This window comes from Rattus norvegicus, chromosome 5 (assembly GCF_036323735.1).
Source record: "Rattus norvegicus strain BN/NHsdMcwi chromosome 5, GRCr8, whole genome shotgun sequence".
Classification (NCBI taxonomy): Eukaryota; Metazoa; Chordata; class Mammalia; order Rodentia; family Muridae; genus Rattus; species Rattus norvegicus.
In genome coordinates this window covers 28930978-28943994 of record NC_086023.1, presented here as the reverse complement: position 1 = coordinate 28943994, position 13017 = coordinate 28930978, and the positions used below count along the sequence as shown (strand labels likewise).

The following is a 13017-nucleotide window of genomic DNA, read 5'->3' as shown; positions in this document are numbered from 1 at the left end:
ACAGCCTCAGTCATTCCACATCACCATGGCCATGAATAAAATTATGTTGGCAAAACTCTGCCTTCGTATAAATTATACTAACAGTATTGCAGTGAGTGGCCATCCAGAGGTTGTGCATTTTGTTGTTGGTTTTTTTTGTTTGTTTGCCTCAGATGGCTACCCTAGAACTTGCCTCAGACTAGGCTGGCCTTGAACTTTTAGAGCCTCTGCTTCCTGAGTACAGGGATTAAAGGTGTGTACCACACCCTTGGCAGGAAATGTGCATTTCTGATATTTATTTATTTATTTATTTGCTTGTTTTGTTTTTTTCTGAGACAGGGTTTCTCTGTGTAGCCTTGGCTGCCCTGGAACTTGCTCTGTAGATCAGGCTGGCCTCGAACTCAGAGATCTGCTTTCCTCTGCCTTCAAAGTTCCAGGAGCCAAGTGGCTAAATGTTAGATTATAAAATACTTACTAGCCGCACAGATTAAACGTCTCCACATGGCTGCACTCTAGCAGGTTTAGACTGTGAGTGAGACAGTCTTGGGAGCAGGTTTGCGGCAGGTCCTGCTTTTACCCAGCTCCTGCTGCTCCCCCACTCCCATTTCCGTAATAGTTGGAGGCCAAGGCTAGACAGCTTGCCTCCTCTTAGCCTTCCCAGTGCCCAGGACGCCTTCTGATTGACAGCCAGTAGGAGCCATTGCATGGGTGAGTGAATGTGCAGTGTGCTTGTGCCAGCAAATATTTGGTTGATACTGGTGCTGCAGGGACATCCTCTTAGCCGTCTCCAGGGAGTCTTCTAGCTGGTCCTCAGAGGCAAGTGCTTGGAATCGGGACTCACTTCTTGGGATTCTGAAGGAGCCTGGGTTGAAGAGTTCCCGAGTCTTTGTTAGCATTATGGCCAGTGTTTGGAGATAAACTTGGCTGCAATCAACGGCTAAAGATCTTGACTCCTGCTTGAGGGTCCTACAAAGAGTCCAGACACTCGGCTGGACCACCGGGTCCTTAGTGGCTCAGTGAGTTTAAGGCCAGCTGGCCTAGATGAGACCATGTCTCAAAAACTCCAAAAATAAAAGTAAAGAAAGGTGGGCCAACTCGTAAAGGAAAGTTTGTGACTACAGATGTCCGTGTCCTCTGGCCTAGTGGAACATTTTGAATTAAGATCAGAGAACTGGGCTTGGTTTTACCCATTTCCACAAACCTCCAGGTGCCTTTGGGTTTGAGCTGTTTTGGTTGGTACAAATTTAATTTCTTTAAAGACACTACCCTAATTGATGACTTGACCAGGAAGATCCTCAGACTTGTAAGCACTATGCAGACAGTTACTAAAAGTAATCCTGTTTCCATAACAAGACTGAGCAAGAAGTCACACAGAGAATTGGGATTGGCCAAAATGGGTCAGAAAGAGGGCAGACTAGCCAATCACCTGCTTTCCCTTATGGTGGTGAAAGACCCTCAGAGAGAATCTTCCCTCAGGAGGGAGATCTTCGAGCCCAATGACCAGTCCGAGTCCACAGGCTGCAATCAGCAAGAGGATTTTTATTGATCAAGATACACAGATATCTGTGGGCGTCTCAGTCAATTCGGAAGACTGGTGCGCCTAGCAGAACCAGGGATGGGCTTTTTATAGGGTTCTGGGAAGCAGAAGCAAGCATACAGAAGCAGATGCATGGTTACAGGGGTCAGCCCGGGGGCAAGTTCTCTATAGTGTCTTCTTGGAACTTAACGGCTGACTCGGCCTCCCACCAGGGTGTGGGACCTCTCCCGGGGCTTTTTACATTTCTTTTTCATTGTCAGGCGCTCAACCACAATCATCCTGTCGCCAGGCTCTCCACACATATCCTGTGTGGCAGCTGCTGTGTACTCCTTTCCCTGAACCAGTCTTCCTAAATATAGCCTTGTAAAATGGCATTACTACTGCTAGGCTGGGGTCTTTCCATTACTGCTATTAGGCTGGGGTCTTTCAGTGGAAATTACTGTGTAATAAACGATACTTCTTAAAAACGATGGGGCTGCCTTACAGAGGACCTGTGTTCAGTTCCCAGCACCACATGACTCACAACCACGCTGACCTAGTTACAGGTGATCCGATGGCCTCTTCTGACCTCTGAAGGAACCAGGCACTGTGGTGCACATGCGTACATGCAGGCAAAGCCATCGTACACATAAAATGAAGTAGAGAATTTTATGAAGGTCCCTTCAAGCAGTAGGATGGTAGTGGACAGAGGTGATTCATGTGTGACTAATCGACAGGTGAACGTGACAGGGCAGAGGTCACTTTTTATTCAGGGTAAATGCGCTCACAGTTCCAGCAGAGCCACTAGGGTTCAATGTTAGAACCCCTGATGGAAGGACAGGATGACTCCTACAAGTTGACCTGTGACCACACACATGCAGCCCCACACAGTCCCACGCACATATGTGCACACATGTACCATACACAAACAGCAGCGTGACAGCTGAGTGAAGCTGTCAAGAATCTAGATGGTTGGCTACAATCAGAACACACACTGAGAGGAAAGACGATAAGTCAGTCAGGGGACGCAATAAGGTGTTTAGCTAAATTTTAGGACATATATTTTGTATATGCATTCGTGAGTAATGTTTACATTGTTCTTGGTGTAAGCGGTCCTTGGATAAACAATGCCTTTGACTCAAAGCTTGAAAGTCCTTGTTATTTGATGAGCCTGTAGGCTGACATTTTGTTCTCCTGCACAAACACTGTTTGCCTTTGAGTCACCCTTTCCTCATTAAACAGCCCCGCCTGGCTTCGCTGTTTTCTATTTTATTTTTAATCCTGATCCCTCTCCCGGCTGCTCAGTTATATAATAATGTCCTGTGTGTTTCAGCACAGGCCAACATCAGGAATTTCTCAAGGACCAAATTTGAGAACTTTATAAGTCTTGAAGTCCCTCTTATGGGTAGGGCGGGGTTCCTTAGGAACTCCATGTTAATGATTCAGAAAGTGTTCCAGTAAACTCTGTTTGCTTCTTGGGGCAGTTGTCTGTGTGATACTAATTCCAAACGTACTGCAGTCTCCTTACTTAGCAGGAGGATGCTACTGCCATCCCTCACTTGTAAGCTGTGTATGACTGGAAATAGATCCATTTGAATCCTGCTTTCCTAGGTTATTTTGAAACACTGAATATATGTTGTTTTTACACAGCCTACTTATATTCATTACAGAAATATCGGGGCCAAATAAACACAGTAGAGGATAATTATTTTTTTAAGATTTATTTATTTTATGTATGTGAGTACACTGTCAATCTCTTCAGACACATCAGAAGAGGGCATCGGATCGCATTACAGATGGCTGTGAGCCACCATGTGGTTGCTGGGAATTGAACTCAGGACCTCTGGAAGAGCAGTCAGTGCTCTTAACCACTGAGCCATCCCTCCAGCCTGAGGATAATTATTTTTTTTTAAAGATTTATTTATTTATTTTGTATGTGAGTACACTGTAGCTGTCTTCAGACACACCAGAAGAGGGCATCGGATTCCATTACAGATGGTTGTGAGCCACCATGTGGTTGCTGGGATTTGAACTCAGGACCTTTGGAAGAGCAGTCGGTGCTCTTAACCACTGAGCCATCTCTCCAGCCCAAGGATAATTATTTTTAAATCAACCTTTTTTTTTTTCCTGTTTCAAAAAGCTTTACTTTTACCTGGTCCAAGACCTGGGAGAGCTGCCTAGTGGCTTTGGAGGATCATCCAGGTGGAGGTGCTGAGGCGGCCGGTGCAGAGCAGAGGAGGGAGCCCGTTGGAAGGCGCAGAGGCCCAGTCATGTTGAGAGGGAGGCGCTTAAACAGATACTGGCCCAGAGATGCCTGGGCCACGCCAGTCTGCGCTGCTTGTGGCCCTGCCACCCTACGGAACTTGGTCACGTGGTTGCCCATCTTCTTGATGAGCTTCACCTCCTTACCCAGAAAGTGGCTTTCCAAGAAGTCACAGAGATGAGGGTCTGTGAGGGCAGAACCCACGGCGTGCAGATCCAAGAGGGCCAGTTTCAGGTTGTTCTCCAGGGCCAAGGCAGCTTCCATGGCCTCCGGGGTTTTACCCCACTCATCTTGTGATGGCTTCTGCACTTCCTGGAAGCGTGCAAGGCCCCCGAGATTGTTCTGCAACTTGAGGCCATGCTTGCTTCTCTTTGGCCAATTCCTCGAAAGAAGTGGCCTACACCCTGCAAAGCCATGTCAACCTGATCAAAAAAGAAGCCCAGAGAGAGGTAGGTGTAGGAAGTCGGTGCAAGTTGACCAGGCGGCTCACGGCAGCTTCCACATTGCTGGAATAATTCTCACGAATCTGACAGGTCATGGCTGTTCCGAGTATGGGGCTAACTGCGACAGTGCTGGCTGGTCCTAGGAACCGAAGGCGGCAAGGAGATGGTCCTGGAGGCTGCGACTGGAGAGACTTGGAAGGCAACTGGAAGTGGGAATTCCCACGTCTATTCTGTCCAAACACTGTTGAAGCAAGACACAGATCCACAGGATCTCCAAAGCGCTGCTCCTAAGTCAAACACTGTATAAGTAAGAGACAACCACCATTAAATGTATTAAGTCTTCCCGATTCTTTTCTCAACATACATGGGACATTAAAAATGGTATCCAGCTAGGCGCTGTGCCACGTGTCTGTGATCCCAGCACTACCAAAGGTAGAGAGGCAGGACACCTTGTCTTAAATCCAACCAAACAACCAACCAATAACTGTGGAGGAGAGTCAGGTATGGTAGGACACACCTTTAACCCCAGCACTTTGAAGGCAGAGGTTGGCAGAGCTCTGTGAGTTTGAAACTAGCCTTGCCTAGATAGTTTCAGGACAGCTATATATTGAGACCCTGTCTTGGGGGAAAAAAATAGCAAAACAAACAAGGATGAGGGGAAAGATGGAGAGAGAGAAGGCCCAGGGATAAAGAGCAGGAACTGCTTGCGCAGAGGACCAGAGTTGGGGTCCCAGCACTGTGCAGGGTTACCTCAAAAACACTGTGACTCCAGTCCCAAGGATTCCTGCACTCATGTCCACAGATACACACATAATTAAAAATGAATATGAAAAATGGGTGAAGGGGGAAATGCTAATACAGGCAGGCAAAAGCTTTAAAACTTTTCAACTGTATTTTGTTTTGTTTTTGTTTTTTTCAACTTAGGGTTTCTCTGTGTAGCCCTGGCTGTCCTGGAACTTGCTCTGTAGACCAGACTGGCCTTGAACTCACGGAGATCCACCTGCCTCTGCTGACCCAATGCTGGAGTTAAAGGAATGTGCTTCCACGGACTGGCTTCCTGTTGTATTTTAACATGTTTTAGTCTGTACTGTAGGCTACTAATACAGTGTGGAAACCACTCTCGGGGGTGAGGTGGCTAGCACCTGTGAAGGCACTTGCCATGCAAGTCTGGTGACCAGAGTCCTGTCCCCAAAAACCGACTGACTCCCAAAGCCATCCTTTGACCTTCGTGTGTGCACCATGCTTCTAGTCCCCCTCATCATGCACACATACGCTAATAATAAGCTATAAAAACCGATTTTGTTTTTGGGGGTTTGTTTTTCGTTTGTGTTTTGACAAGATTTCCCTGTGTAGCCTTGGCTGTCCTGGAATTCTCTCTGTAGATCAGGCTGGCCTCAAACTCAAAGGTCCACCTGCCTCTGCCTCTCAAGTGCTGAGACTAAAGGTGTGAGCCCCCACAGCTCAGCTGGTGTAGACATTTTTTTTTTCCTTTTCTTTTTTTCGGAGCTGGGGACCGAACCCAGGGCCTTGTGCTTGCTAGGCAAGTGCTCTACCACTGAGCTAAATCCCCAACCCCTGGTGTAGACATTTTTAAAGAGGGAAATTGTATTACTCGGGGTTCTCTAGAGTAACAGAACTCATAGGATGCATGCATGCATGTATATATGTATGCATGTATATATAGAAAGGGGATTTATAAGAATGACTTACAGTCTGTGGTTCAGCTAATCCAACAATGGCTGGCTGTAGTTGCTCAGTCCCTGAGGCTGGATGTCTCAGGCAGCCTTCAGTATGCGCTGGAATCCTGAAGGAGTAGACTGTGACGCCGGTGGGGGGATGGACTTCCGAGCAAGGAGAGAGCAAGCAGGCAAGGAGCTTTCTTGCATGTTCCTATATGGGCTTCCAGGTTAGATCCTGAGTAAATATCTGGATTAAAGGTGAGTCTTCCTACCTCTAAATCTGGATTAGAAGTAGATCTTCCCACTTCCAGTTAAGCAGAAATTCCCTGACAGGTGTGCCCTCAATTTGGGGATTTTACTTAATTCCAAATGTTAATCAAATTGACATCCAAGAATGACAGCACCAAATTCCTCATATTTCATTATATACAGGATGTTTCGATATGAAAAATAACCCTCTCACATTTTGTAATACCCTTATTTGGGGGGTTTTCTTCGAATTAGGCCCACAAGGAATGGGTCTGAGGCATGGTGTACACTGCAGAGCCACAGCAGGCCGCCCAGAGGAGGGTTTCTTCTTCCTGGGGATGCATGGCACCCTCAGCGTCTATTCATTTCCCATGTGGGTTTGAATCAGAAAAGTATTTAATATGAACTGGAGGAGATCACAGTTTAATGAAAGGTTTTTCTCAGAACATACTTGCAGTTTTAAGGAGAAGTGGTCACTCTGTCACGATCAATTGATATATCCATCCATCCATCCGCCCGTCCGTCTGTCCATCTGTCTATTCACAGAGTCCCGTGTAGCCCAGGCTGGCCTTGAACTCACTCTGTAGCTGAGGATGACCTTGAACTTCTCACTCTGTAGCTGAGGATGACCTTGAACTTCTCACTCTGTAGCTGAGGATGACCTTGAACTTCTCACTCTGTAGCTGAGGATGACCTTGAACTTCTGGCCCTTTCACTGGCTCTGCTTCTTGAGGCTGAGATTCCAGCCGCTCCACATGAGAGAAACTCAGGCTGGCCTGACTCTCCCGTGGTCTAAAGAGTTTTCTCACTTTCTTCATCTCTCTCAGTCTCTTCAAACAGGGTGGAGGCAGCAGAGGAGAGGTAGAGTATAGACGGCAAGTCTTGGGGAACCACTGAGAATCATGAATGCGAGAACACAGTCAGCTCTCAGTCATCTTGACTTGTTTCTATTGCCTGGGTTTTCCTAGTTTGTTGACATGTCCCGGTTCCACATAGGTTAGCTGGGCTGTGAGTTACAACACCACCACACTGACGACCGTGCTCTTAGCACACAAACCATTTGGGGACAAAGAAAGAACAAGGTCTCACTGTGTAGACCATGTTGCCCTCAAATTTGTAATCCTCCAACCTCTGGGTCCTGGGACTGCAGGTGTGTGCAGCTCTGCTTGGCCCATGAGTAGCCTTTCTGGGTTTGTGGCCTTCTCTAATCCTAAGTCTGGGCTACGTGAGGCAAACAAGGAAACGCAGAGACACTTGAATTAAACAACAAAATATTAACCTTTTTTTCTAGGACTTAATTTACAAAGATCAGAGACCCTGTTGCCACGCTGATCCTGATGTGCCTGCTTGGCCCATCCTACCGTAGTCATCCGTGCTCACCACTCTGCCGGAGCTGCTTGCTTTCTTGTTCCTGAGAGCAATGCCCAGGCTCGTGCTGAACTCAGGTTGTAGGCTGCATCTGTCGGTCTTACATTCAGGGTGAAACTCAACGGTGCTGGCTGTGCCCTCCCAACCCTGCCACATGGCGCCTGCCCCCTCAGTAGCAAGTTCTTTACCTGCTGAACCACCCCAATGCAGTTGTGCACCCCAGAGGCTGAGGCAGGTGGATCTCTGTGAGTCTGAGGCTAGCCTGGTCTACAGAATGAGTTACGGAACAGTCAAAGTTACATAACAGAGCCCTGTCTCCAAAAGCAACAGCGGAAACAACAGGAAGGGTGGGGTTCTTTAAAAGTTCCCAGATAGATGTATAGTGAGAAGTAAGTGCAGGAAAGGTGAGGGCTTGGGGGGCTTTGTGGTCAGTTTGTTCTGAGACAGAGTCTCATGTAGTCTGGCTGAACACTAGTTTGCGGCAAGCAAGGATGACTTTAAACTGCAATCCTCCTGCCTCCACCTCCAAGTTATGGGCATTTCAGGTATGTCCCATCATACCTAGCTAAGATGAATTTTCTTAACATGTTGATTTTTCCATCTGTAAGCCTTGAGCTAAGATTTGTGCATAAAATCCAGGGGCTGTGTGACCTTGGAGAAACCCTGCCGTTCCCTCCATTCTGAGTGCAAGCAGGAAGCCATGCTGTCATCAGCCCCAGTGAGGGTGCCAGTCAGAAAGCACAGACCTTTTCATACTCCACTGTGACTGACCATGGCAGTCGAGAAAGAACACAGTCACAACTCGGCTGGTTTTCTGTCTGTTTGCATCCGAATTTTTATTATTTCATTATCTTAGCATCCATTATTTGCCTGTTTTCTAGACGGAGTTTTAATAGGGGGAGTGTGTTTCTGACAGCGCCATGCTAACCTAAGCACAAGATCTCGTTCCAGCTTCGTAAGCATTGTGATGAGGTCCGATGACAAGGGCTCCTGTCGTGACTTGGGTTGTATCCAAAGGCATTTCCGTGGGCACCGATCCAAGTTTGAATGGTTAATAAAAGTAGAACAAAACAGAACAAGTACTAATTTGTAACTGAATTCCTCCTAACTTCCTGACCAAGGGAAAGAGATGGGCTCCGCCTGAATTTTAATAGCTAAATGCCACAGAGCTTGCTCAGTAGCGGGACCGTTGCTGGCCTAGATTATATAAAGCCTTGGGTCCAATCTCCAGGGTCCACCGACCTGCCAATAAACAAACCAACCAACCAACAAATGAAAATGAGAGGGAAAGCCACTGGGGTATTGGGAACTGTTTAAGTAGTGGAAACTCTTCACTCAAGACTGCATTAGAAAAGGCTTGGTAAATGGTCATAAAGCAGAACACGCAGTAAAGTGACAAGCAATCAATAAGTAGGGTAAGGGAGCCACGAGCCTTTCAAAGCAGTTAGTTACTAAAAATAAAAAACCAACGATCTATTGGTATCTTCTTTGTGTGTCTGGAGGTGTACTCGCACATACACACAGATGCCCTGGGAGGCCAGGAGAGGGCATGAGGTCTCTTGGAGCTGGAGTTACAGGAGATAATTGTGAGCTATCGACATGGGGCCTGGGATTCGAACTGATAACAGACCTTCACGATCAAGCGGCAAAGGCTCTTGGTTGCTGAGTCATTTCTCCAGCCCCAAACAGTTACTTTTAAAAACAGCCAGACATGTGGCATAGGTGTAGAATCCCAGTACTTGAGAGGCAGAGGCAGAAAGGATGGCCACAGGGTTGGGGCCAGCCTGTTCTACAGAATAAATCACAAGTGAACACCATATATATGTTGTTTTGAGACACACACACACACACACACACACACACACACACACACACACACACACCAAAAACCCTAAACGAACAAACAAGCAGGCAAACAAACACATTAGTGTTGTGCCTGGAAGCATGGCCCAGCAGGAGGACATATGGATTAAGGTGGAAGGATTCTTATTCCTTCTTGAGCTCTCAAAACTCATTCACTGTTGAGTCCCAGTGAGTGTGAGCACCCAGCGTGCATGCTGGGAACTGAACCCGGTCTTCTGCAAGAACAGCCTCTGAGCCACTGTCTCCAGGTGAAACTCCTTTTAATAGCATCCAAGATAGAAAACATAATTATTAAAACTTTAGTGCCAGCAAGATTACACTAGATAAGACCTAGTAGTCTGTGTTTCTCTGAAAATAATGCGAGTAGAAGTGTAGATAACTTAGGCTGGGAATCTACTTGCCCAGCTACTGGGTGCCAGCCACTATTCTCAGCATTCTATGGGTCTTAGCTCAAGTAATCTTCACGACTACTCTAAAATTAGGCACCACCATTATCCCATCATACGGATGAGAAAATCGAGGCACAACTATGCTAAGTAACTTTCGAGCAGTCAGTCATTGAGAACTGGAGGCCCTCTCTTCCTGTTCTCCACCACGGCGCAAGATCGGGGTGAAAAGGAGAACACCATGCGAGAACCTCACATCCGAAAGCCCTGCCTCGGTATCTGTGTGTGGGAGAGTGGAGACAGACTGACCGGGCAGCCAAGGTGTTGGGGCCCCTCACAGGCCAGACCCCTGTGGTTTCCAAAGCTAGATACACCATCAGGTCCTTCGGCATCTGGAGAAATGAGAAGACTGCTGTTCACTGCGCAGTCCGTGGAGCCAAGGCAGAGGAGACTGAGGAAAGGCCTGAAGGTGGGAGAGTACACATTAGGGAAGAGTAACTTCTCAGATACTGTCAACTTTGGCTTTGGGATTCAGGAACCCATTGACCTGGGCATCACATATGACCCAAGCATCGGCATCTAAGGCCTGGACTTCTGTGTGGTGCTGGGTGGACCAGGTTTCAACATTGCAGACAAGGAGTGCAGAATGGGCTGCACTGGGGCCAAATACAGAATCAGCAAAGAGCAGGCCATGCACTGGTTCCGGCAGAAGTGTGATGGGATCATCCTTCCTGGAAAGTAGATTTTTATACAAAAGGCTAATAAAATTTTATCAGAAATGCAAAAAACAAAACAAAAGAACTGCAGGATCCTTGACTGGGGCGGAGACCACACTGATCTATGGGTAAAGGAAAAACGTTTAGATTGCGGTTAGAGATTATGAGTATTTAGTAAAGTAGTGGTTGTACAGTCTCCTCCAGTAAACGTGATGTCACTAACAATGAGTAGTTACCTGGGTTTCTAGTATGAGGGTCCAAGAATTGCTGAAGGAAGACCCCAGACACAGAGGTTAAGAGCATTCATTCTGGGCTGGAGAGACGGCTCAGTGGTTAAGAGCACTGACTGCTCTTCCAGAGGTCCTGAGTTCAATTCCCAGCAACCACATGGTGGCTCACAACCATCTGTAATGAGATCTGATGCCCTCCTCTGGTGTGTCTGCAGACAGCTACAGTGTACTCATATATAATAAATAAATAAATCTTTAAAAAAAAAAAAGAGCATTCATTCTACAGAAATCGCCAGCATGCAGGGGTCAATTCATCAAAATGGCCCCCTTTTGTGCAGGGCTGGGGGAATTTTCCAGAAGGGTTAGATAACCTCTAATATGATTGGTTGTGGGCAAAGCAGTGACATTGCTACAATTTTGATTAGCTGCCGTGTTGGTTTCATTGTATTTGGCGAGACCGTAAAGAGTTTGAGAAACCAACTCAGTTTTAGCCTTGTTATCTCCTCTGGTCAGGCATCCCAGGAGCAGACTCAGCATCAGATTTATTCTCCCTAAGTTATGGCCACCATTGAGAAATGGCCCATTGTCAATGGCTTCCTCTGAGAGGCTGGTTTGCTTCTCGGAGAGTTGGAAACGTTTATTCCCAAGGTTTTCGGACTGTTCACCAGTGCCGGGTATGGCTTCCCTCTTGCTGAGTAGATCTTATGTCTAAGGAGTGGGCTCTTGGTTCCCACTAAGGCCTGCATGCCACTGCTGCAGCTGTAGGGCTATTGTGCCATGCCTGTCACTGATGTGGTTCATAGTCATCATAGCTGGGTATGCCTGTTGTTTGCCTCCTTTGGGAGCTTGCTTGGTACCATGAATGCTGTTCTCAGGGAAGAGGCATTCAGGTCAGTTTCAGCTCAGGGATCCCTGGGCCCTGTTTCTGAAATGTACGGTATCGTCAACAAGGCCTTCTGCCTCTAGTGAAGCCCAGTCTCACTAGATAACATCTACAAAACACATCTACGTATAAAGCCCAGGGAACATTGCGGAAGAGGGAGCGGAAAGATTCTAAGAGCTGGAGGATCGGTTTGCTGTGTGATTGTCTCTCCTACTAGTATCAGAAGCTACACCCATAAAGTTTCACTAACAGGATTGCCCAAACATGAGGTGAAAACTGTATGACACCAATAGTCATGCCAAGAGAAACAGTCTTCCCTAGGGAAGAGCACACCAATCGGCTGTCCAACGCCAAGCTCAGCCTTGAAAACATATACGAATACGTTATGGAGACTGAACAGGTTATATTTAGGAATCTGAAAGTATATGCATAAACATATGTCTTAGGGTTTCACTGCTGTGAACAGACACCATGACCAAGGCAACTCTTAGGAGGACAACATTTAATTGGGACTGGCTTACAGGTTCAGAGGTTCAGTCTATTATCATCCAGGTGGGAACATGGCAGCGTCCAGGCAGATGTGCAGTTGTAGGAGCTGACAGTTCCACTTCTTGTTCCAAAGGCAGCTAGAAGACTCACTTCCAGGCATGGGATGAGGGTCCTAAAGCCCAGGCCCACAGTGGCACACCTGGGGCCAAGCATATACAAACCACCAAAACATATATGCATGTAACAACAACTGATGAAAGAAAAAAAGGACCTGAATTTGAAAGAGCAAGGAGGGGTGTACAGGAGGGTTTGGAGGGAGAAAAAGGAGGGGAGAAATGTTGTGATGATAGTATAATCTCAACGTGGAGTATCCAGTATATGAATCTATGTCATGCTGTCCAGAGTCACATCTGGGCCCATGCAATACACCTCTGAAATAAGAGGAGGCCTCCTCGAGACACATCACACACCAGTCAACACATCTGCCTCACCTTCCTTGGATACAGCTCATGGGTTAAGGATGTTCTAAGACCGGGAAGGTGGCTAGAAAAAGGCTCTAGACTATGCCTCAGAATTGAGGTGAGACAGGTTTTAAGTCAATCACGAAACATCACTAACACTTAAAACTGCTTGGAAGGGGCTTGAGAGACAGCACGACTGTGTTCTCATGAAGGACCCGAGTTTGGTTCCCAGCACACATGTCCGGTAGCCCACAACTGGCTAACACACATGCACATGCACCGCACACACACGATTAAAAATTTAAAAACCGTTTTACATGTATTTGCAAGTTAAAGTCTGGGAATATTTCGAGGTTTACTTCAAACATAATTTTTCTACCCCCAGATGTATGAACGCCCAGCTCTGGATAAGTCATCACAAATACATATGGAGTGGTAGCCATGGCCTTCAGTGTGCTGTCTCAGGGAAGTCTCAACCATGGTCTCAACAAC

At 46.9% G+C, this 13017-nt stretch overlaps 2 pseudogenes; one reads left to right on the top strand and one right to left on the bottom strand.

The window, feature by feature from the left end:
* Window positions 1-3689: 3689 nt before the first annotated feature.
* On the bottom strand, window positions 3690-4296 carry LOC108351119 (ferritin light chain 1 pseudogene; annotated as a pseudogene).
* Window positions 4297-9963: 5667 nt separating this feature from the next.
* Window positions 9964-10601, top strand: Rpl11-ps4 (ribosomal protein L11, pseudogene 4; annotated as a pseudogene).
* Window positions 10602-13017: the final 2416 nt, after the last annotated feature.